At 43.9% G+C, this 26,565-nt stretch overlaps 1 protein-coding gene and 1 long non-coding RNA gene across 3 annotated transcripts in view; one reads left to right on the forward strand and one right to left on the reverse strand.

The window, feature by feature from the left end:
* Positions 1 to 3,341, reverse strand: part of LOC125613236 — an 8,140-nt gene extending 4,799 nt beyond the window's left edge. Inside the window, exons 1-2 of the long non-coding RNA XR_007343736.1 lie at positions 3,330 to 3,341; positions 766 to 774 (exon numbers count right to left, since the gene is read on the reverse strand). This is a non-coding gene — a long non-coding RNA (uncharacterized LOC125613236). The remainder of the gene's footprint in view (positions 1 to 765; positions 775 to 3,329) is intronic.
* Csmd1 (CUB and Sushi multiple domains 1) overlaps positions 1 to 26,565 on the forward strand; it is a 1,636,907-nt gene that overhangs the window by 928,432 nt on the left and 681,910 nt on the right. The gene's annotated exons all lie outside the window — the stretch shown is intronic.

Consider the following 26,565-nt stretch of genomic DNA (forward strand, 5'->3'; position numbering starts at 1 on the left):
GGGTCTGTCCTAGAGACGGCACTTGCTGCAGCCTGTGCACATGCCCCGTAGGTAGAGAGCCCACCGGTTTGCACAGTGGTCCTGGTTCACCATGGTGTGGCCACCATGTGCAGGTGCTCCCCAGTCCCTCCCCTTCTTCTAGAACCATCTTAGAGCAGGTGCCCCTCTTCCCTGGCTGGGGCTTTACTGCATTTCCCTGAGGGCTGAAAGGCCCCTGTTGACTGGACCAACTGACGTGCTTGCTTTTCCGAGCGTCCATCCAGGACACTGGCTCTTTCTGTGCCTGTGGGTCGTGTCCTTGTCGGGCCATTGTGGGTGTCCTTCCGGGTCCTGAATGTAAAACCTTTATTGGATGTGTCAGTTAGGAAGCTCTGTCTTCGTCCTCTGGCTGAGGGTTTGAGCAGAATTTCGAAGTTCACCGTAGGGAGGCTGGCGACATATTTGTCTGTCGCTAATATTTAAAACTGCAGATGGCCTTTTAAAATGCTTTGGTCAGTGCATTGTGTTTCTGCCTAACAGTGGGCTTCGTTTGGACATGACGGAACATGCTCCTCTTTCTCCCCAGTGCTCCTTCCCACTCGCCGTCCCCTGCTTGGCTGGCCTCGGGTCTCTTCACTGTCTCCTGGTTCTGCTGTGTAGACATACAGGAAGATGAAATTCTCAGTGGCTCATTACGTTTGCACGTATCTCATATCCACTGATTTTTGCACCCTTTGTCACACTGCGGGATCATTGGACTTACATACCATGGATATCGAGGGGGACTAGGGAAAGCTATGAATGATATCAACAGAAATACACTGGACCGGCCAATGGATTGTTGTTCAGAATGACTTTGCTTTTAGTCAGCCAGCACTAGAGTCTGGATGTGATTTGTCCCTTAGGGCTTCATATGCTGGAAGCTTGGTCTCTCCTGTGGTGACACCAGAGTGCTGGGCCCTTTAAGAAGTGGAGCTAGAGCAAAGTAATGAGGTCCCGGGGTGTCAGGAGGGTGAGTTCTGCAGGAGGGCACCCTTTGTCCTGAGAGCAGGCTGTCATGGAGGAGCATGGCTAGCCCTGCTGGTGTCTTGCTCCTGTTCACCTGTTTCTTCTGCACGCAGCTGGGTCATGATCATCCCAGTGCTGCTCTGATATGCTCCCTCAGGGAGCTCTTGCCAGGACTCCTATGCCCTTTTGCTTGGACCCTTCGGCACCAGAATCTTGTACCAAATAAGTATCTTTAATTTATAAATTACTCAGCCTCAGGTAGTTTGTTATAGCAACATAAAACTGAAGAAGCCATCTAAAAGAAAACTGTCTTTTACAGATTTATTTTAGGATGATCTCTGTAGGGCTATATTCAAGAAATGTTCTCCTATCCATTAATGGAGCTGGACTCAGGCTTGGTTGACATGTGTGCAGAGATTTATATCTCATTAGACTAATATGAAACACTCAGAAGTGTGTATGTATGTCCTGGACTTCACAGGCTTACCAAAGGCCATACTACAGCGGCCCTCGGTGGGTGGGTTCTACCTGTATGGACTCAGCCTCCCTTAGACTGAACATATTTGGAGGAAAATGGCATCTGCACTGAACATGCAGAGACTTGTTTACTTTCAGTGAATTGTTTAGAGAATAATGACAGCAATTTACGTAACATTTACACTGTGTTAGATATGAAAAGTCATGTAGGGATAATTTAAAGTACATGCAGGAGGGGTGTGGTTCATAAGTAAATACGACACCATTTTACATAAGAGGCTCGAGCATCCCTGAATCTTGGAATCCTTGGGGCTCCTAGAAACACTCCTCTGTGTATACCAGTGATGAGGGCTTTCCTTTGGTGGAAGATTACTGGCTCTAAATAATCATAAAATCAGCTTACCTGTGGGGCTTTGGAAAATCAAGTTTTGTCTGTAGCCATAAGGAAATGAAGCCAAGCAGCAAAGTATCTTGAGGATTAAAATTATATAAAACATCCCTGAAATTCTCTAAGCCCAACCGCTTTGGTTCCTTTGCACTGTTCATTTATAGGGTAGCTTTGCAAGTTGCTTCCCGTCAAACAATGTTTAATAAAGAACGGGGACTCGGCATTTTGGGGGTCTGAAGATGTCACACGAGTGCAGAGGACATGAGGTGGGACTCCTCAAGCATGTCAAGAGGAGGTTATTTGTACAGAATTGCACGCCGCCTGACATCATTCTCCCGCTGCTCCTGTTGGCAATTCCTGAATCCACTCTCCTTTGTACTGTGATGGAATGTGTTAAAAGTCACAGCGGAAACTTATGGCAGTCAATGAATTCAATAATAGGCTCGTTAGGTTAGGAGCTCTTGACTTTAAAAAAATCTTTTATAATCCTACAGGATTTTCACACTTTACTTTAGTCAGTGACTTTGGTACAGAATACAAATTACCAGTCCATCTTCATAAAATTCTAAACCCCTGAGCACATATGTAGGAATCTGCCACCACCTGTTCATCTGTACTCCATTGCTAAGAATGAAGAGATGCACAGAAGAGGCCCCTTCATAAAGGAGATTAATGCACACCAACACATGCACACACACACATGAACACACACACATGCACACGCACACTTGCACACAAACACACACTAGACCATGAAAGTATGAATCTGAAAGCAAAGCTAATTCAGAGTAAAATGTGCCCTGGTCCATAGTGAACATTTTTTTTTTTTACTGAAGTGTAGGAATTTCAATTTTGTATTTTGCTGAAAACTGTGAAATCTAGAAATATTGGCCATCTACACAGAAAGAAATGTTTGTTTCTTATCATCCCGGAAACCAATGAATAGGAACAAGAATCATGCTAGTGCTGAGTGGTTGCTAAGATGTTGTCGGAGTGTCGCCCTTTGCAGTCCTTTGGCTCTAGTTCCTGGGAACTGCATGCAATGTGATGAGCCCTCACCCCGCTCCTCACTGCCTCCTGTTCTCCTTGTCCTAAGCTTCTCAGTTTGGAATCCTCCATGTGACTCTCTCTTGCAATCAATGTCCAAAGGCCAAGGGAGCGTGGGCAGGGAAGAGGGGAGGAGGGTGGCAGGAGTTGGTGGGGAAGGGCGAGCTGGGCGTGCACTCATGGGAGAGGGGCACCGACAGCCCGCGCGTCCCTTGATGGAGGCCCCTCACGTCCAGCTTGGCAGAGAGCAACTGCGTGGGCTGCAGCACTTTCAGCGTGGGTCCACCCAGGACCCATAAGACCGCCTTGCTTATGCCCCTTTCTTTTTTAAAAAAATTATTTATTTTAATTAGGCGTATATGACAGCAGAATGCATTTTGATTCATTGTACACAATTGAAGCACAACTTTACACATCTCTGGTTGTACACAATGTAGCCTCACACCATATGTGCAGTCATACATGTACCCAGGGAGATGATGTCCGTCTCATTCCACCATATTTCGTGCCCCCATGCACCCTCTCTTTGCCCAATCAAAGTTCCTCTATTTTTCCCATACCCCCGCCCCTGTTGTTTTTTGTTTTTGTTTTTTTTGGATTGGCTAAATTCACTTAGAATGATATTCTCCAACTCCATCCATTTACCTGCAAATGCCATAATTTTATTCTCTTTTATTGCTGAGTAATATTCCATTGTGCATATATGCCACAGTTTCTTTATCCATTCATCTACTGAGGGCATCTAGGTTGCTTCCACAGTTTATCTATTGTAAATTGGGCTGCTATGAACACTGATATGGCTGCTTTACTATAGTATGCTGACTTTAAGTCCTTGGGGTATAAACCAAGGAGTGAGATAGCTGGGGTCAAATGGTGGTTCCATTCCCAATTTTCTGAGGAATCTCCATACTGCTTTCCAGATTGGTTGTACCAATTTGCAGTCCCACCAGCAGTGTATGAGTGTGCCTTTTCCCCTACATCCTCGCCAACACTTATTGTTATCTGTATTCTTGATAGCTGCCATTCTGACTGGCATGAGATAAAATCTTAGAGTAGTTTTGATTTTCATTTCTCTAATTACTAGTGTTATTGAACATTTTTCATACATTTGTAGATTGCGTTTGTATCTTCTTCTGAGAAGTGTCTGTTCAGCTCCTTAGCTCATTTACTGATTGGATTGTTTGGTTTTTTGTTAAGTTTTTTGAGTTCTTTATATATCCTGGAGATGAGTGCTCTATCTGATGTGTGTGTAGCAAAAATTTGCTCCCACAATGTAGTTTCTCTGTTCAACTCACTGATTGTTTCTTTTGCTGAGAAGAAACTTTTTAGTTTGAGTTCATCCCATTTATTAATTCTTTTTTTGGGGGGGCAGGGAGGGTACCAGGGATTGAACTCAGAGGCACTCAACCACTGAGCCATATCCCCAGCCCTATTTTCTATTTTATTAGAGACAGGGTCTCACTGAGTTGCTTAGCACCTCACCATTGTTGAGGCTGGCTTTGAACTCATGATCCTCCTATCTCAGCCTCCCGAGCTACTGGGATTACAGACGTGTGCCACTGTGCATGTCTCCATTTATTAATTCTTGATTTTATTTCTTGTGCTTTAGGGGTCTTGTTAAGGAAGTTGGGGCCTAATCCAACATGATGGATATTTGGGCCTCTATTAAGTGCAGGGTCTTTGGACTAATTCCTAGGTCCTTGATTCACTTTGAGTTTATGCATGGTGAGAGATAGTGGTTTGTTTTCATTTTGTTGCATATAGACTTCTAATTCTCCCAGCACCAATTTTTTGAAGAGGCTATGTGTTCTCCAATGTATGTTTTTGGCTCCTTTGTCTAGTATGAGATAACTGTATTTATGTGGATTTGTCTCTGTGTCTTCTATTCTGTACCATTGGTCTACATGTATTTTGGTGCCAATACCATGCCATTTTTGTTATTATAGCTCTGTAGTATGGTTTAAAGACTGGTACTGTGATGCCTTCTGTTTCACTCTTCTGGCCTAGGATTGCTTTGGCCATTCTGGGTCTCTTATTTTTCCAAATGAATTTCATGATTGCTTTTCCTATTTCTATAAGGAATGTCATTGGGATTTTGATTGGAATTGCATAAAATCTGTATAGTGCTTTTGGAAACATGGTCATTTTGATAATATTAATTTTGCCTATTCAAGAGAAAGGTAGATCTTTCCATCCTCTAAGGTCTTCTTCATTTTCTTTCCTAAGTGTTCTGCAGTGTTCTTTGTAGAGGTCTTTCTCTTCTTTTGTTAAGTTGATTCCCAAGTATTTTATTTATTTACTTTTTTTGAGGCTATTGTGAATGGGCTAGTTTTTCTAATTTCTCTTTCAGATGAAACCAGAGTTTCATCTCTGGTGTATAGACATGCATTCGATTTATGGGTATTGATTTTATATACTGCTACTTTGCTGAATTCATTAATCGATTCTAGACGTTTTCTGGTGGATGTTTTGGATTCTCTAAGTATAGAATCATGTTGTCAGCGAATAGTGATAGTTTGAGTTCTTCTTTTCCTATTTGTATCCCTTTAATTTCTTTTGTCGGTCTAATTGCTCTGGCTAGAGTTTCAAAGAGTATGTTGAATAGCAGTGGCGAAAGAAGGCATTCCTGTTTATGCCCCTTTCTTGTTCATGCGCATTCACGACTTTAACAAAGTTGGAATTACTTTGATGGATATAAATTCTTGATGATATTCTGTCAACTTCAATAAATCATGAGAAATCTAACAGTCAAAGTAAATGGCAAGCAGTCAATCTTACTAATTCTTCATGTCACGACATATGAAGATTAGATGCACTGTACAAGCCAGGAGCTCAGGTCTCCCTGCAAGAGAAGACAGATGATCCACAGCTCTGAGGGGACGAGCTACGTCAGGGCCTGAACTCTGCTTCTTGGAGTGAGGATGTCCCTGCCAGGGCATTTCATTTCTCAGGGCTTCATCTTATAATCAGGAATACTGAGGCCCGAGGGCATCCTGCTTCTGCCCAGCTCTGAACCATAGGAAGGGCGTGGGGTCCCCCAGCCTGAGATAACTCTCCCCTGGGCTCTCCCTTGTCTCCCTTCCGTGTATGCAGGGGAAGGTGGGCCTTGGTCGGGTCTGCAGCACACCGAGTGCCTTGGGGCTGGCACAATGCTTGTCACTGAAGAACAGGACACCTGAACGGTCCCAGTCTGGGGCAGTGTCCCCTCATCATGCAGCAAAGGCACCAGGACATGTGCTCCCTGCAGGCGGGCAGGTGCCGGCTCAGGTGCTAAGCGGGGGTCCTCCTCCTCCAGAGCTCACTTCCCTCCTGTGGGAAGACGGGGAGGAAGGAAGCTGGGAGGGCGTGATGCTGAGTGGCCCTTCACAGACCTCAGGAGCCAGTGGCTCAGGGGCAGCATGCTGTCCTGCACAAGAGGTTTCGCATGTCCTGTGAATGCCTGATGGTAAAGATCTTCCTTCTGTGTTGAAAGTTATTTCTTACACTTTCTAATACTCATGATTTAAAAAAAAAATAAAAGCCACACGCACCACAATAAACCTAGTGCCCCCATTTGGAATTGCTGTATTTTCTAGAAATAAATGGAGAGGCCTATCATTACTGCTCAGTTGTATCAGTGACATATACACCTAAGTTCTGTTGGGACCCTCCAACAAGGGACAGTATAAAGAATGGGGTCTTCAAGTCTCTAAGCACAAAATTATTTGACAAATATTAAAGAACTTTAGTGAATGCCCCAGGGCAACACTAAACACAAGAACTGTAACAGTCTCTGGGGACTGTCAGGACTATGTCACCTTCTCTGTCACTGATCTCAGCAGTTTCAAAGAGAGATCACGTGGGATGCATTTGCTCTAAACCAAGCAAAGCCTCTATGGCTTGACACCTAGGCTTCCAGAGGGGGGTTTCTCCTCCCTTTCCTTCAATATCATAACCTGGATAAAGCGAACGTTTGTCTCTGGTTTTCCAGAAAATCATTTATGGCTTTATTTCAATTATTAAAAATATTTTAAGAATTAAATAAACACATAAGGAGCAGCTACAGATAAGTATCAAAATATAAAATGAAAACGCAATGTTAAGATCATAGAATGCAAACACTGGAACTAGAATTGTAGGTTCTGGGAGAATAATACAAGATCCACGGTCCCTGCAGGGACACATGGCCCCTTGCTGGCCCTTCCCACAGCATTGACTCATGCTTCCTGCCATCTCAGACAGCCCTTGACCGAAGCTCACCCTCACTGTCTTTGGAAGTCCCCCATTGCCACAGAACTTCTGAAGATGTCTCCTTTAGCTGCCATCTCCACTTCTTTTTTTTTTTAATTTTTATTGATGCATCGTGGTTGTACACATTGATGAGATTCGTTGTTACATATTGGCACAGGCACACACCATAGTGATGTAATTCAGCCAACATCACTTCCCGGGACTTCCCCCTCTCTCCCCCTCCCACTCCTGGATTCTTTTCTCCACTGATCTCCTTTGATTTCCAGGAGAATCCCCACCTTTGTTTTCTTTGTCCCTCTATAGCTTCTTCATAGGATAGAAAACATCTGGCCCTTGACCATCTGAATCTGACTTACTTTGCTTAACAAGATGGTCCCTAGTTCCATCCATTTTCCTGCAAATGCCATGATTTAATTTTTCTTTATGACTGAATAAGACTAATTGTGTATGTACCACATTTTCTTCATCCATTCATGGACACACAGGCTGGTTCCATAGTGTGGCTATTGTGAATTGTGGTGCTATAAACATGGGTGTGCCTGTGTCACTGAAGTAAGATGGCTTTGATATTTTAGGATAAATACCAAGACATGGTATAGCTGTGATGCCACAAAACATTGCATTTTTGGCTTAAAATTGCTTTGGCAGTTCTGGATCTTTCTTCTAAATGAAATTGGTGAGTGTTTTTTTCTAGTTCTGTGAAGAATGCCATTGGTATTTTGATGGGGATCACGTTGGTTCTGTGTGTTGGTTTTGGTAGTATGGCCATTTTAACAACATTAATTCTGCATACCCATGATCATGGGAGGTGTTTCCAACTTTTGAGGTCTTCTTCAGTTTCTTTCTTCAATGTTTGTAATTTTCATTGAAGAGTTTTGTTTTGTTTTGTTTTGTTTTAACGTCCTTAGTTAGATTTATGCCTAGGTTTTTTGCTTGTTTGTTTGGTTGGTTAATAGTTTGTTTGCTTCTTGTTTTTTCTTTTGGATGTTGTGAATGGAATTGTTTTCCTGAGTTCTTTCTCAGCATATTCATTGTTGGTGTATAGGAAAAGCCATTGATTTCTGTATGTTGACTCTGAAACCTGCTACTTTGCCAAATCTGTGTATTAGCCGTCTTTTGGTGGAGTTCTTTGGATCGTCTAGGTATAGAATGAGATCGTCTACAAACAGTGATACCTGGACTTCTTTCTTTCCTATTTTAGCCTTTTTATTTCCGTATCTTACCTCATGGCTCTGACTAGATTTCTAGCACTATATTAAACAAGAGTGGTGAGACTGGACCCCTTGTCTTGTCCTGGATTATAAAGGAAATGTTTTCAGTTTTATTCATTCACCATGAGGTTGGCTTTGGCTTCTCTTATACAGCCTTTACGATCTTGTGGGAAATCCCTTCTATTCCTAGTTTCTTTAGTATTTTACCATGAATGGGTGCTGAATTTTGTCAAAGGCCTTCTCTACATCTTTTGAGATGACTAAGAGTGTCATCTTAAACATTGTAAAAAATCACAATTTTTATCCTTAATTCTGTTCACGTGATGAATTTACATTTATCAGTTTGAGTATATTAAACCATTCTTGCATCTCTGGAAAAAACTGACATGGTGGTGTATAATCTTTTTAACATGTTCATGAACATGATTTGCCAATGTTTTATTGGGGATGATGGTTTGTAGTTTACTTTCCTTGATGTGTCCTTATCTGATTTTGGTAAGAATGTGATGTGGCTTCCTAGAATGAATTTGTAAGAGGTCCATCCCTGGATATTTTATGGAATAATTTGAGGAGAATTGTCATTGGTTAATCTTTATTTATTTTTATTTCTTCTTTCTAGACATACATCATAGTAGAGTATATTTTGACATAGTCACGTAAACATGGAGTATAACTCATTCTAATTAGGATAACCAGTCTTATGGATGTGCATGATGTGGGAATTCACTGGTGGTGTTTTCATATATGAACATAGGAAAGTTATGTCGGATTATTCTATTGTCTTTCATATTCATATCCCCCCTCAGTTTCCTTTATTCCCCTTTGTCTGATCTACTGAACAGCTATTCTTCCCTTCCCTGTCCCTTATTACATGTTAGCATCTGCCTATCAGAGAGAGGATTTGACTTTTAGCATTATAGTCCACAGATCCATTCATTTACTGGCAAAAGTCATAAAGTCCTTCTTTTTATGGCTGAATAATATTCCATTCTCTCTCTCTCTCTCTCTCTCTCTCTCTCTCTCTCTCTCTCTGTCTATCTAGATGTCACATTTTCTTTTTCCATTCATCTGTTAAAGGGTTCCTTGGTTGGTTTGATAGTTCAGATATTGTAAATTGAGCTGCTATAAACAATGATGTGGTTGTGTCATTGTAGTGTGCTGATTTCACACCCTTTGAGTGTATTCCAGGGTGTGGGATAACTTGGACAAATGGTGGTTCTGTTCAAAGTTTTCTGAGAAATCTCCATACTGCTTTCCGGAGTGGTTGTACCAATTTTCAGTCCTTTCAGCAATGTATTAATGTACATTTTCCCTTATGTCATCACCAACATTAATTGTTACTTGTATTCTTGATAATTGCCATTCTGACTGGAGTGAGATGGAATCTCAGTGTATTTTTAATTTGCATTTCTTTAATTACTAGAGATGTTGAACATTATTTTATGTATTTGTTGATCATTGTATTTCTTCCTCTGTGAAGTGTCTGTTCAGTTCCTTTGCCCATTTATTGATTGTGTGTGTGTAAAGTTTTCTGAGTTCTTTATATATCTTAGAGATTAATGCTCTATCTGAGGTGCAGGTGGTAAAGATTTCTCCCAATCTGTAGTCTCTCTTTTCATGTTCTTGATTGTTTCCTTTGCTAATGAAGATTTTTAGTTAAATACCATCCTATTTATTGATTCTTGATTTTACTTCTTGCACATTAGGAGCCTAGTTGAGGAGCTCTGTTTTAAGGCTGTCACGATGGGGATCTGGGCCTACATTTTCTTTTTTTTTATTGGTTGTTCAAAACATTACAAAGCTCTTGACATATCATATTTCATACATTAGATTCAAGTGGGTTATGAACTCCCATTTTTACCCCAAATACAGATTGCAGAGTCACATTGGGCCTACATTTTCTTCTAGTAGGTATAAGGTCTCTGGTCTAATGCTTAGGTCCTTCATTCACTTTGACTTGAGTTTTGTGCATGGTGAGAGATAGTGGTTCAGTTTCATTCTGCTACATACAGATATTCAGTTTAGCACCGTTTGTTGAAGAGGCTCTCTTTTCTCCAATGTGTATTTATGGTGCCTTTGCCTCGTATAAGATGACTGTGTTTATGTGGGTTTGTCTCTATGTCTTCTATTCTGTTCCATTGGTCTCCCAGTCTGTCTTGGTCCCCACGCCACGCTGTTTTTGTCACTATAGCTCTGTACTATAATTTAAGGCCTAGTATAGTGAAACCTCCTGCCTCACTTTTCTTACCAAAGCTTGCTTTGGCTATTATGAGCCTCTTATTTTTCCAAGTGAATTTAGTTCTTCTTTAGAGATTTGGTACAATTCAGCTTATAATCTGTCTGATCCTGGGATCTTCTTTGTTGGAAGGCTTTTATTTCTGCTTATATCTCATTAGAAACTATTGATCCATTCATGTTTTATATGCCCCCCTGATACAGTTTTAGAAGATCATGTTTGTCTAGAAATATATTCATTTCTTCGAGGTTTTCCAATTTATTGCACTACTGATTTTCAAAACAGTCCCTAAAAATCTGCTGGACTTCTGAGATGTATGGGGTAATTTTTCCTTTTTCATCTTTATGGTATTGATTTGTTTTTTTTTCTCTTTTTTGCCTTTAGTTAGTCTGGCTAATGGCTTATCCATCTCTATTATCTTTTCAAAGAAACAACTCTTAGTTTCTATGAGCCTTTGTATTATTTTTTATTCTCAAATTATTTTATATCAGCTCTAATTTGATGATTTTCTTCCTTCATCTTGTTTTGGAATTGATTTTTTCTTGTTGTTCAAGGCTCTTAAGATGCATCATTAGGATATTTGTTAGGGATTTTTCTTATGTAGGCACACCTAGCTATAAACTTTCCTCTTAGAACTGCTTTCATAGTGCCCTAGAGGTTCTGGTATGTTGTATCACTATTCTAATTTGAGTCTAATAATTTTTTTAATTTTCTCCTTTAATTTCTTCTATCACCCATTTATCATTCAACAGAGTATTGTTCAATCTCCATTTCTTGATGTATTTTCCGTAGGGTTTGGTTTTGTTGATTTCTAATTTCATTCCATTATGATGTGATAAGATGTAAGGAATTTTATTAAATTCTTGTATTTGCTATGATTTTCTTTGTGAACTAAAATATTGGTGAAGATTCTATGAACCGATGGGAAGAAAATGTATTCAGCTGTTGTTGGATGAAATATTCTATAGATTATGTTAGGCCCATTTTATTAATAATATTTTCCATATCCAAAGGGTCTTTACTGAGTTTATGTCTGGATGACCTATCCAATGGTGAGAGAGTTGTATGTTGAAATCACCCAGTATTATTGTACTGGGATCTCTCTGAGGCTTCAATTTGAGTAGTGTCTCTTTTATGTAATTAGTTGCATACACATTTGGGCATACATATTTATTATTGCTATGTAGGACTGTTCCCTTTATCAATATGAAGTGGACGCCTCTCTTCTGATTGATTTTGGTGCAAAATCTGCTGTGTCAGATATGAGAGTAGCTACTCATGCTTGTTATCAGGCTCCATTCAAATGCTATTTCAATTTTCATCCTTTTACATTCAGCCTGTGGCTGTCTTTGCCTGTAAGGTGCATCTCTCGCAAACAATATATAGCTGGGTCTTATTTTTAATCTATTCTTTCAGCCTATGTCTTGTAATGGAAGAGTTGAGGCCATTTACATTCCATGTTATTATACAGTGATATTTATTAACTCCTACCATTTTGATGTATGTGTCTATTGTGTTTAATAATAGGTGTTTATTTCACCTTCAAGTGGAATGGTAGCTTTGCTGGATATATCAGTCTGGTTGGCACTTATTTTCTTTCAGAACTTAAAACACAATTATTCCAAGCCCTCCTGGCTTATAGAGTTTCTGCTGAGAAATCAGAAGTGGTTCTGATTGGCTTGCTTCTAAATGTGACCTGACATTTTTCTCTTTTCATCTCCCCTTCTTTAGCTCCCATTCTCTCCTAATCCATGCAATTCATCTTTCATCTCAGACCTCAACTAGAACTCCTCCCCTAAAGCTGACCTCTATTTTCTTAACCAGGGTTTTGTTGCTATAATAAAATATCAGAGACTAGGTAATTTATAAAGGATAGAAATGTGTTTGTCCCATGGTTCTGGGAGCTGCAAAGTCCAACAGAAAGTGCCAGAATCTGCCTGGAATCCTGTAAGGGGCTTAGAAATTCATGCTCTCATTGAGGGTTTCACATGATGAGACAGAGTAGGTGGTAGTCTTGGTCTCTCCTTCTCTTTTTATAAAGCACTAATGCCATCATGGTAACCCATACTCAAAACTTCATCTTAGCTGGGTATGGTGGTGCAAGCCTGTAATCCCAGCAGCCTGGGAAGCTGAAGAAGGAGGATCACGTGTTCAAAGCCAGCCTCAGCAAAAGCAAGGCACTAAGCAACTCAGTGAGACTCTGTCTCTTAATAAAATACAAAATATGGCTGGGGATGTGGTTCAGTGGTCGAGTGCCCCTGAGTTGCATTCCTGGAACCCCTGCCTCCAAAAAAGAAAAAAAAAAGAAAAAACTCATCTTATTCTAATTATCCCCCAATGGCTTCCCATTCAAGAACAGTCAACAGTGAACATTGAACTTTTCCAAACTGTAGCAATCTCTGTGCCCCAAACCCTATGGTGGAACTTCTGCCCTCCTCCTCCTTTCTCCTCCCAGAATTGAACTAAGGCCACCTACAAAGTGCTCTCCTCCTACCAGGGCCTCCCTGCTTCTCTTCCTGGCATTCCAGCTGCTTCCCTGTGCGCTCCCCACATTGCCCATGAGCCTGAGAACTCAGATCTAACCTCTCCACCCTAATCGCCTGTTGTCTCCACCTTGCCCTGGGTGAACTCATCTAATCCCACAACTTTATAAACTTTTTGTATGCTGAAGACTCCAAAATGTCACCACCTGTGCCTCTGACTGTATCTCTCTCCTTCTTGGAATGCTACACAGGCTCATCTCCATCTTGCTTGGCTCCTTCACAAGAGAAGCTCTCAGTATACCTGCCACCTTGTATGGTCCCTGGGGTCCCACTCACACCTGCATCTGTCACATCCCTGACAGCTGAGCACCCTCTTCTGTTATTGACAGAATCACTGTTTCCATTCCCCCAAATTGTCCCTTCCTTTGACCTATTTCCTTGCTTATTTTCTGCATGCCCCTCCCACCAAATTTAGCCTTCACGACAACAGACATTTTGTGTTCTTGTCTCCTCTGCCACAAGTGCTGTGTAGTATGGAGTGGGTGCTCAGTCACAGCTGGGTGAAAGAATTGCATGATCCCCAGGGAGATTCAGCAGCTCCTTTTAGAATCCCGGTTCTTCTGAGATAGGAGGAGAAAGCAAATGGTACCTATGGGAATTCAGCTACTGAATGATATTCTCCAAGGAGCCTGTCAAAGCTGCTGCAGCAACTTCGTGAGAGGTTGCTCATGTATCCAAGATGAAGGCAAAATCTCTAGGGCAACCCCATGAAAGAAATCTGGGAAAAGACCAAACAATGGAACCCAGGCCTTCTGGCTTCTGATTACTAAGTTTGAACCAGTGATGAAATCTATAATGGCTGTAGGAACTAGTGAAAGCTACATCTTCAGAGGGTTCTTCATAAAGATTCTCTGAGCCCCACTTTGAATAAGACTTAGGCAACATGTGTGTCCAACATATGGGGTTTTCTCCCTGTCCCAGAGGCCCAGGGACCGTGAGCCTGTAGCCATAGAGTGTGCCTCGATCCTTTCCAGAATAGCATGAAGTTGGAGACTTACTCTTACAGGATGTAGGACAAACGGACTGTGCCCTTGTGAGGCACAGACTTCACTGCAAGGGGCAATGAAAGGCCAAGCTGCAGAACCACACAAGGAGCTTACAAAATGGTGCACAGACCTCAGAAAGCTCAGTGGGTGCCCCTCCAGGGAGGCTGGCTTCAGCCCAGCAGTGTCTCTAAACACACTCTGCACACCTGCAGGCTCCAAGACCGAAGGTTTTGCCTTGCAGAATCCAAGACCCATGATGGCCTCAGTGCAGCCAGGCTGGCTTGAGTAAACGTCTTCTGGGCTCACACACTCCGATCCTGCACAGGCTGATTCCAGCAGCAGGGCCTGCAGTCCCTAGGGCAGCAGGCAGCTCCCTGTGGGTCTCTTCCTCCACCTTGCGGCCACACTCCACTGCTTTATCTCTCACCGTATCCCTAAAGCCCACAGGGAGGCCTCTGGCCAGAGGGCTGAGGAATCAACAAGTCAATGAAGGCAAATGAGTGGGTGGAGGAGACTGAATTACAAAATGAGTGTTTTCCCACCCACCAGGGCCTACCTGGAAATTCTCAAATAGAAAACCTCCATCCTTAGACGCCAGCCTCTCAGTGACCTGGCAGAGGACACCTGTTAAGACACCAAGATCACATTTTGCCTGTCTTTCCCTGAGCTCTTCATTTGTAAAGTGGGCTGTGGATGATGCCTGTTAACTAGGCAATTTGAGGAGGTTGTGACGAACAGTGCCAGAGCCACTTGGGCAGGAACGCCTTCCAACACAGTGCCGGCTCTGTGCCAGGCGATGCAGGGAGAGCTGGGAGGAGTCCAGGAGCAGGTGGAGGGACCAGGGCACAGCAATGCGCAGCTCAGCTGCCCTCCTTACCTAAAAAAGGAAAAGTCCATGATCTCATCGTTACAGTAATCATTCTAATTTTTCTGAGCATCCACCTTGGAAGGGGAATGTTAAATGAGAAAGCAACAGTAAGAAAGGGAGGAACTGAAGGCAGAGGGAGCTGGCCTTCACAGGCGTTATCCTAAGAGAGCCCTGGGATGACCTCCCCAGGCCATGTGGTAGGCCCCGTAGCCACGTGGCACCCGGCACAGTGAACGCCCTGGCACGTAGCCACAGAAATAAAGTGGGAACCACTTGGGCTCTTTCTCAGAAGATCTGGCATCTGGTCACTCATTTCATTTGTTTAAAAATGGACCTGTTACTTTCTTTGAGAAGGGCCATCCTGTGCACAGGTCAATCCTACAGTCTTAAATCTCACACATCACATAGACAATCTGGTATTGAGTAGCTATGCCATCTGCCACTGAACTGCAGAACTCAGATATCAAGTGTAGACTTCAGAAGCAATCACTCAAAGAACAGTTTAATCACATGAAAATGACTAACCTCTATATTACCTGACAAAGATAAAAACTGAATATAATAAAGTAAGAAAAATGTGCATAATATGTAGCTTGAATTTGAAGGTTGATATTTTAATATATAAGGAATTTCAAATAATCAATAACAGGAAGCTAGTAAGCTAAGAAAAAATCAAATTAGGCATTTCCAACAATGGAGTTTAAAATGTTTATTAAGCAAATAAAAGACATTTGACTTCACTAATAGTTCAGAGAAGTGAGAGTTAAAACAATAATGAGATGGGAATTTTGACCCATTATTTCAAAACAAGGAATGCCATTTGGTAATGACTAAAAGGTATGATTTCCAACACAGTAGGAGTGTAAGACAGGGAAGCTACAAATTGCAGGGCAATTTGTTGTTATTAGGTACTAGAATATCTATTCCCTCTTATTTCCTAATTTCATTCCTTGGCTGAATTTGGGAAATACTTGTACATTTGCATTAGGAAGCAAATAAAATTATGATGAGTGAAGCATTATTTATTAAAATAAACATCAAAAATATGCCCAGTGTCTATTAATAGGGCAACTGTTAAATAAGCTTATTACAGCCACATCATGGGACACTCCACAAAAGTACTCAGAAAAATGTAGATTTATAGACACTGAAGAGGAACGATTATATGGCCTATTGACTGACATGTCAGTCATCATTGAGTAAAATTGGATTTATGTTTATAAAGCAAAAATTTATATCTTATTAATAATGCTACATGCTTGTATTTTTAAAAAGTTAGATAACAATACGAAACTCATTGACGGAAGGAGCTTAGGGCAGGAACAGTGACGGCGCTGGAGACGTTTCTCTTGCTTCTGTTTGTGTTCACGACACGCATGCAGCACCACATCAGCGGCTCGGAAACGTGGTTGAAGAGGAGCTCAGGACGTTGGCCGGGTGAGCGGATGGATTGGCGCAGGCTAGCCGACGATTCCCGCCCTCTCACGTTCAGTGGACAGTGAAATAAATAGATGCCATTTAACCTGTGGAATTAAAATGGGTTGGAAGAGGTTCTGAGAAACAGAGCCCTTGCAAGTTGCTGGAGAAAAACTGACCCTGCCTTCCTGGAGAGGAATTTGGCCATGCCACTCAACATTCAAGTCTTCCTCAGGAGCAGGCCCAGGAGGTGGAGTTCTTGGGGCTGGTGGGGATGGTGGGGAGGCAGGTGTTAACCCGCTATGGTACTTCTAAGATTGCGTAGAGAAATACCTGCACACATGCACAGGGTCTGCAGACCATGTGCACTCTGGTGTGGTGCAGAGCCAGGGAAGAAGCTGCCAGGCGGCCAGGGCTGTTTCCCAGGCGTGTCAGGGAACTGCACAGAGCAGTGCAGGGACTGAGGCTGCACGGGGACACGGAGCAGGGGTGACAACTGAGCATGTAGTCCTGTTCCTGGTGCTTGAGAGACACGCACTTAACCATTTTTCTGGACTTTCTGAAAGATCATCTTAAACTGAGACTCATGTTACAGAAGAGCATGTGTGGTCTTTTGCTTGTGTGTCATTGGAGGGTGACCGGCTTTCAATAACCCAGTGCTCAGGGAGATTTCTGCTACATTTAATACCCTTCTGAACGTTTTCTCCATGGTACAGTTTCTGCAATTTTAGAATATTTGGATGAATATTATGGTTTCCCCACTGTCTGCTGATAGTCTTGTTCCTGGACTCACCCATTTCTTTAAGTAATGGATTTACTGACCCCTCAAGTACCACTGATGCAAGATGGGATTAACAAGTTTAATTAATAAAAATATGAGAGGTAAAGATAAACTAGCAGTTGGTGTAGGAATCAGGAAAACACCCACATTCTCATCCCTGACGTCAAGGTCCCCCCTTGGGCACCGGTGCTGCTGACGGGCGGGTGGGGGGGGGAGGCTCCCCATGGTGGCCTGGCCCCGCCTCTGCGTGCCTTCCTGTCCTTCTGCAGATGCAACCTGAATGTGTGGCTTTCCCATTAGTTCATCAGGGACACAGTGGCTGTTTTTTTTTTTTTTTTAAATCTGGTATAGATTTATGTCTGACTAATCAGTAAACAAATTAAATCAGTCACTCACAGAAAGAGACTGTGAATGGTGGTTAAGCATACCACAGGCATTCGACCACCCCAGCTAGTTAGGGAAACACAGTAAAAACCATGGCGAGACAAGTTTTAGGAACCAAGGACAGGCTGGGACAAAATATGCCCTTTATGTGGCACCTAGACTTATGCATGATCTAAGTCTATGGTATAGGATGTACGGAGTTAGAAGGTGATTAACGCTGTGGATAGACAGGAAACAAAGATGGACAGACGGGTGTCAGGTGGAGCGTAGGACACAGAGCAGATGTGCAGGGGAGAAGGGCCAGGCGGAGTGGGGAGAGGGCTGGTGTGCAGGGACTAGGGGGTCTCCTGCCTGTTGAGTTATGGGGCAAAACAAGGGGCCCAGCGTGGTGGGACGAGGGATGCTGGGGGCAGGCCCAGGAGGTGGAGTTCTTGAGGCTGGTGGGGATGGTGAACCTTTAGAGACCCTCTAGGACATTAAGCTTGTGTCTTTCCTAAGTAACAGAAAACGAGTGGCCAGGAGATGGGCAGAGGAGTGATGCACAGTGACAGGTTTTCCAGGTCCCTGGCACCTCACCAGACAGGGAGGCTGCTCCAGAGGTGCAGCAGGCTCCAGTTAGGAGGTGACTGCTGCCATCCTGCTGGAGGGGAGGGAGGCAGAGGGGGCTCTGCCACTGTCCTTGGAGGTGAGAACAGTCGCAGACACCCTGAAGGCAGAGCCCAGGACCTAATGTTGGATTGGGCGTGGGTGGTGAAAGGGAGAGCAGAGTCAGATGAGCACAGGGCGTTTAGCCTGAGCAGCAGGAGGGGTGCACCTGCACTCGCTAGGTGGGTGCACTCCACGTGTAGGTGTGAGGAGAGACCTGCAAGCTCCTTCTTATGTGTGGGAAGTGTGAGCGCCTTGCTAGCTGCCCAAGAAGGCCAGTTGAGAAGGCACAGCTGCAGCTGGGGGTGGCACGGGGTTGCTGGTGGTATGTAAGTGGTCTCTGGGCCTCTTCCTCTGGCCATGGAGATGGCACTGATGAGTTCACCGCCGTCCCTCGGCTGCCCTAGTGTGGTGACTGGTCTGCACACCACACCAGTGGCCCTGAGAGTGGCAATATCAGACAGGGGAGGACAGAAAGGAAGGCTCAAAGTAGCTGCTCATGTGGAACATGAAATGCCAGGTGAATCTCACTGGGAATGGCTCCGTTCTCTCAAGAACAGGTGGCTGAGCAAGTTACAGAAGCGCACTGTAATCCTGCCTTCCCTTGATAGTGCACGCTGCCCATCTCTGCGCCGTCCTCAGCTCTTCCTTGAGGAGGCTGTCTTCAGCACATGCTGTGCATAGGTAACTGCGAAGGAGGTTCAGACCTGTGGCAGAGGAATGGTTTACTCCTTTGGGCCTGAATTTGCTTGTAGTCGACAAATTAAGCCTTACTGTAATAGCATCGGTGTATTCTTAAACATTTACATACGGGGTGGAATGATCCTTATTTGGAAGAAGGCTCGTGAATTGAATTTTTAAAAATATTTCACTTTTCAAAAGTATTAGGATGTTTTTATGGAGGACATTTGTCTCAGTAATGTGAATACAGATGATGGCAAAACTCCTCTCAGTTTTTTATCATTTTAATTACTTTCCCCCATGTGAGAGAAACATGAGGAGTTAATTAAGGTGGTTTTGACATTATGTATAAATATTACTGTTTATCATTTATATACTATAATGTGTGTCTGTAGAGAAAATTTGTCAATAGAAAAAGAAGAGATACAAGGACGACCCAGTGACCAGCGTCCAGCACCCACCAGCACTGAGCTCCTAGTGGAGATCTGACTACCTGGCTGGGCCTCCCTCAGAGGCCTGGCCAGGGCCCTGCACCCCCAGGAACTCAACTCGGTGTTGCTGGTGATGTGGAGAAATGTGTGTAGGCAAGGAGTTCAGGCACTGTCCTGTACTGCAGGTCTCCTGGGTTCAGCCTCGGTGTCCCCTGCCCCATCCCTTTCCCCTTTATTGTCCTTTCTGCCTTTCGGGTCTCCTGGCATCTGTCACCAGCACTTAAGATTCTGCATCTTGGCCTACACGGTCTCACTCACTCCTAGCTGGGCAGGGTGCCCAGGGGTGGGAGAATCGTCCCCCGTGGACCCAGCTGTACCACCAGGCCTTCCAGAGACCACAGATTGAAGGCTGCCTCCACGGGCCCCCTCCTGCAGCTCCTTGTGAGGTCCCTGAGGCAGGAGTTACTTAGTATCTCTGTTGTATAGGCAGCACAGCACCCAGGAGAATGACTGTGGCCATTTTCTGAGGTGGTGAGTCGCGGAGGGGCTTCTAGACCTGAGGCTCTGGGTCCAGGCCTTCACACACAAGGACTGGACGGCAGGGATCTTGGGTAGATGAGCATGTGAAGCGTAGTCTCCAAAATTACGGTTCTGACCCAGCTGAAGAGTAAAATCAAAGCCTAATTCACTTGGCGAATCAGAAGAGCAGCCACCCTGTAGCCACCCTGAAGCGGTGGCCTCATGAGCCTCACTGCCCTCCAACACGAGGCAGGCAGCAGGTTCCGCAGCACAGACATCCAGAAGCAGATGCAGCAGTGGCCCCTGTACCGAGTGCCGGGCAGACTGCCCCCGAGCTCCGCCTGGTCGAGGAGAAGGTCCAGGAAGCTGCGGTGAGCAGAGCTTTACAGGTGAAGAGCTGTGGCTCCTCTGCCGGGCTCAGCGCTGCCTGCTCCCTCCCAGGAGCAGGTGGTGACCTTCCTGACCCACAGACGGCCGTCTTCAGCAGCCACAGCGTCTCTTCTCTTCTTGCTCCTCAGCTCCTTCTAGTACCTTCTCCCTTTCTTCTGCCTTCATCTCTCTCAGCTTTTCCATCAGAATTTCACATATCTGCCCAAATCTCTCGTTATTTATGCATTGATTTTTCGCAGCCCCGCCAGCCCTCTCGTGGAGAAAGAGCTAAAAAATGCTCAGTGGTTGGATTACGGTAACCACAACAGTTGATTTTGACAATAATCTATTAGTTTGGGGCTAAGGAGTGTTTCCAAGTCATCGTTATATTCCCATCATTTAGCAGGTTTCCTGAACTTTAAAAGATGATCCATAAATGCTAGTGAAATACAGTATCAAGGGCTTTAAAAGCGAGGTGAAAAGGCCAGGTATTTAATTTTTAAAAAGACACTGGGTGAGTCATTTTCACATTTCTCTTCACTGACACTTTCTAAGATTCGCAAACCTGTTTATCTTCCTTTCTGCCTTATAAGTTTATTATCAACCTACGATGTGGCTGCAACCAAGGGCAGAGCTCTGAGCCTCTTGAGATCATTTTCCATGAAGTTCAGGATACGTATCAGTTTCACAGGCATCATGCCAATCTTTCAAACTTCAAGAATAGGGAAAATTAAGCTCTTTCTAAGAAGTTTCCACTTTCTTCCTTTTAAAAATCATGAACACTTTGCATAAAAATAAAAGGATTATGGAATTTTAAATTGCAAAACTAGTAGAAAGTTATCTTCTGGGTAGAGTTTAACATTTGAGATGAAAGAGAATCTTTGACCAGAGACGGTGCCCATTCTTCATTTCTTCAGCATATATTAGGGGTGTGTTTGGGAGTTCACTGGGCATCTGTGTTACAATGTATGCAGTTTTTAGTGTCAAAATGCAAAGCAGACTACAAAGTTTGCTATTATCCTCAGACTCTTAAACTCTTTTAAGAGTTTAATGAAATGCTACCTTCCCCCCAAATTCCCATGCTGGAACCCAGTATCCAATGTGACATTACCAAGAGGAGGGGACACTGGGTGTGATCAAGTCTCAGAGTCCTCCCTCAGAAGTGGGACAGGGGTGTTGCAGAGCCATTGGCCTGCCTTCTTCATGTGGATGCAGTGAGAAGGGGCTCATGGTGAAGGGAAAGTCACCTGCAGCAAACACTAGTCAGAGAGGGCCCTGTCCTGCACGTCCAGGCTCCATGTCCATGGGCTGTAAGCTTCTGTTGCTCGCACTCTACTCAGTCTAAGGTAGGTCATCAGGCCAGCCCAGATGGCCCAACACCCAGTACTGAAACGTGCTACTCAGGACCAAGCCAGGGTGACCCTGGTGTGCACTCTGTCCTCTCAGCCTCCGCCTCATCCCTCTCAGCCGTCCTGCAGGTCCCTTGAGTTCCCACACAGGAGAGCATGCAGAATACAAACCACTAAGGAGAGGCCAGGTGGTTGGGTTTACCTGACAAACTAAAGATGGGCAGACCACACACACGCCATTCTTTTTTACATAAAACATATTGAACATATGAAGATCAAGGTAAATTTTATGATATGAAAGTGTTTTAATTATTTTTTATCATTTTAAAAAAAAATGACAGTGGAATGCATTACAATTCTTATTACACATATACAGAACAATTTTTCATATCTCTGGTTGTATATAACATATATTCATACCAATTTGTGTCTTCATACATGTACTTTGGATAATGATGTCCATCACATTCCACCATCCTTGCTAACCCCACTGCACTCTCCCTTTCCCTCCCTCCCCTCTGCCCTATCTAGAATTCATCTATTCTTCCCATGCCCCCCCTCCCTACCCCACTATGAATCAGCCTCCTTATGTCAGAGAAAACATTCAGCATTTGTTTTTTTAGGATTGGATAACTTTACTTAACATTATCTTAACCAGTGTCATCCATTTACCTGCAAATGCCATGATTTTATTCTCTTTTATTGCTGAGTAAAATTCCATTGTGTATATATGCCACTTTTTTTTTCATCTGTTTATCCACTGAAGGGCATCTAGGTTGGCTCCACAGTTTAGCTATTGTGAATTGTGCTGCTATAAACATTGATGTGGCTGTGTCCCTGTAGTATGCTGTTTTTAAGTCTTTGGGGTATAGTCCGAGGAGAAGGATAGCTGGGTCAAATGGTGGTTCCATTCCCAGATTTCCAAGGAATCTCCATACTGCTTTCCATATTGGCTGTACCAATTTGCAGTCCCACTAGTAATGTATGAGTGTACCTTTTCCCCACATCGTCTCCAACACTTATTGTTGTTTGTCTTCATAATAGCTGCCATTCTGACTGGAGTGAGATGAAATCTTAGAGTAGTTTTGATTTACATTTCTCTAATTGCTAGAAAGATGAACATTTTTCATATATTTGTTGATTGATTACATATCCTCATCTGAGAAGTGTCTGTTCAGGTCCTTGGCCCATTTGTTTATTGGGTTATTTGTGTTTTTGATGCTTAGCTTTTGGGGTTCTTTATATACGCTAGAGATTAGTGCTCTATCTGATGTGTGAGGGGTAAAAATTTGCTCCTAGGGTGTAGGCTCTCTGTTCACCCCACAGATTGTTTCTTTTGCTGAGAAGAAACTTCTTAGTTTGAGTCCATTCCATTTATTGATTCTTGGTTTTAATTGCCACCAAAGCAGACTGGTAGACCAATGGTACAGAATAGAGGACACAGAGACTAACCCACAAAAATTATTTTATATTAGAGAAAGGTGCCAAAAACATGCACTGGAGAAAAGATAGCGTCTTCAACAAATGGTGCTGAGAAAACTGGAAATCCATATGCGACAAAATGAAATTAAACCCCTATCTCTCACCATGCACAAAACTCAGCTCAAAGTGGATCAAGGACCTAGGAATAAAACCAGACACTCTGCATCTAATAGAAGAAAAAGTAGGCCTAAACTCCATCATGTGGGATTAGTCCCCAACTTCCTTAATAAGACTCCTAAAGTGCAAGAATTAAAACAGGAAAATGTTTTAAGCTCTACAAAAGGTGAGCTTTGAGTTCACAAAGGGAATGAATGGGTGATTGCTCTGGCTTATAAACCAGCATCCACAGGAGCTATCTCCAAGTAGCCCTTGCATAACATTAGACCCCATGGTCCAAGCAAGGGCCACACCCTCATAAAACCCTGGCCCTCAAGGGAGGCCAAGGCTGTGGTTCCCAAATGATATTGACTGATGATTGCAGTCCCTCCAGGTCAGAGGCAGTTGGCCAGTCAGAGGTCATTTTCACCATAAGCAATGCTGTCTGACCACATGGCTCCTATTTGACTTTTTCCATGGCTGCAGGGTCTGGGAGTCAACCTAACCAAGATGAAAAATAGAAGAAAGAGTAGGTAGGGCAGAGGCAGAGGTGTTTTATGAATCTTCCTGTACAGAGAGGCACGGTCTGTTTACCTCCCAGAGGAACTGGTAGGTGTCTTCAGATTCTTCCAGGTGATTAGGACAACTGGGTGCCCCCAAAGCAGGCAGATGTGGAACTGTGGTGAGCCCAAGGACAGTCTTGGGAAGGTTGGGCATGGCATATGCTATTTCCAGGTCTCAGCTCACTGCAAGTTGGAATTGACTGGCACGAGAGAGGAGGGAGCCACATGGGGAGCCGTGTTCAGACTGGGTTGAAATGCTCACCTGCTTTCCAGGATTGGCCTTGGGCTCATTTCACTTTGCACTGAGTATATCTAGTAAAAGCATAATTAGTAAAGAGCAATTCCACATAGAGGCTGGATTTCTGAGCTCATCTGGACTAAGTGAACTTTGGATGCTTTCACTGTTGGTCATTTCCTTAAGGAACACATAGTCATTAATGAGATTTAAATGTGTCCTCAAGAGTGGCACCTGCCTGGGGGTCTGCTCTCTCTATTCAGCCACTCTGGTTCACATGTGGACTTTGCTCTCACAATACACTGGGTTCATCTCACACAGTTCAGTGATCCTAATTTCACTCACCTTTATAACAATAAAAACCATGATAAAAATAATAACTGCTTTTTAGGGTTATGATGACAACTAAGAAGAATACAAAAATTTATCTTATTTCTGCTACAATGAAAATCATGGTTAGCCAGGTATGCAAATGTTTTCTGATGTCACTGGTAATGGAAATTGCCATGGTATGACATGAACAGGGTCTCTTGTGTGAAAGAATTTCAAGTATATTCTATTATTCCTTAAGAAACTCTGTTTTCAAATATCACTAAATGCTTTAGTGATATATAACCTCTAAATTTTGAGTGATATTGTTTTACATCATAGAATAGAAATTATTTAAATTGACTTGGGCTTACTGGCTGTGGGGCAGGTTTTAAGGACCTCTGTGTTTCTTGACACTTCCCTGGGGCATAGAGTTCTCAGAATAGAGAACTGACTTCCAAACATCCTGGAAAAAACAGCAGAGCCAGCAGCTGGGGTGTGCCTGATGCTGTCCTCTGTGATCATCGCAGTGAGTCTCTCCCACTGTCTACCGCCTCTGTCACATGTGGGGTTCAGTAAAAGTTTCAAATGGGATCAAAGGAAAAGTTCTTTTTTTTGACACTGGAGATTGAACTCAGGGGCACTCAACCCCTGAGCCACATCCTCAGCCCTATTTTGTATTTTACTTAAGAGGCAGGGTCTGAATTGCTTAACGCCTTGCTAGGTTGCTGAGGCTGGCTTTGAACTCTTGATTCAAACTCTCAGCCTCCTGAGCCACTAGGATTACGGGCATTCAGCACTGTGCCCAGCGTAAAAGTTATTTTTAAAGCATTAGCCACGCCACAGTCTGGTGGTAAGTCCCCCATGTGACTACCCCTCTTCCTACACCAACTGCAAATGTGGGAATTTTCAAACCTACTTCTATGAGTAGGGCTCCCTAGAGGAATAGAACCGGTGGGAGGAGATAGGTGGGGTTATGAAAAGGGGATTTATTAGATTGACTTATGCAACCAGAAGCTGGGTAGTCCCACAGTGGCCATCTGCAGGCTGGACAGCTGGAGGGACCAGGAGCTGCTCAGTCCAAGATGGAGCCTCAGAACAAGATTGACCAGTGATGTAGCCCTGTTCCAGGACCAAAAGTTTGGAAACTCCCTGGAAAGTCACGGCAGAGTCTGCTTTGGAAGAGTGAAGGGGCCGAGTCCCGAGTCCTCAGGGGATGTCAGCCGCAGTAATAGAAGCATGGCTCTGTGACTGGGCCTGCCTCTGCTCCTTCTGAGGCCCCAGCTGACTGGACTGTGCTGCCCACACTCCTGTGGGTCTCCACCTCAGTTACTTTCTTAGTCTTAGGCCTCTCCTGGTCCAGTCAAGTGGACGTTGCAGATGGACCATCACACACCCCAGGCTGGAAGCCCCACTAAGCGCTCACGGAACTCGCCAAGGCTGTTGCACTCATGGTTAAGAAGAGCACGCAAATCAGGCTCAGCTCAAGGAGGGGATGGCAGGACCCAGGAGGGCTCGAAGCATCCTGCTTCTCCTGCCCTCGCCTGAGCAGTTCAGGATGGATTAGCCTCCCAGCCCCGAGGTGTGACAGTGAGAAGGAGCTCTGCCCGGAGGGAAGCTTGCCCAGGCCTAGTGTTGAGTCACTACACAGAGGCCTCGTCAAAGGCATGAGTGACGGGGCATTGGCCACGTGGGCAAACTCCATCTCCAGGTCAGCTTAAGCCACTGGAACAAGAGCCCCCAGCTCATGTCCCAGGGATGATCTCTCTGGCATGGGCTGTCCCCACCCAGCTGCAGCAGCCCCACCCTAAGATCTGACTGTGCCTGTGAAGTCCCTAAACAAAGACTCCTGGCCCACCTGGTGTGACAAGATTTTTCTCCCAAAGCTGAGGAGCAAGTCTGGACCTCTCTGTGGCTAAGCCCATTGTTTAGCAAAACCTTATGGAATTATTTCCAAAGATAGTTGCATAAAATTTCTAAATTCTGGACATTAAATGTCACAGAGAAGGAGATTAACAGAAATGGTAAGACTGAATGATCAACTCCAGGACAGGTGTCGAAGGAGACGTAGGAAGTCTCAGAAGCCCATCCAGCTGCAGGGGCACCCTGAAGGCCAGGTGTGGCTTCAGCTCATCCTTCTTGTGTCCACCAGAAATCACGGTCAGAACTGTGCTTCGAGTTTGTAGGCAGACGCGGGTTTGGTCAGTGTGTTCATAGCTCATGGTTGCTGGCGTGTACATGGGCAGGACATTAGGGAGACTGTTAAATTATTAATTGTTGCTTAATGCCTAACACCTATTTAAGAAATCACCCAACACTGTCCTGGTGCCTC

The sequence above is a fragment of the Marmota marmota genome, unplaced genomic scaffold (assembly GCF_001458135.2).
Source record: "Marmota marmota marmota unplaced genomic scaffold, marMar, whole genome shotgun sequence".
In the NCBI taxonomy this organism is placed as follows: Eukaryota; Metazoa; Chordata; class Mammalia; order Rodentia; family Sciuridae; genus Marmota; species Marmota marmota.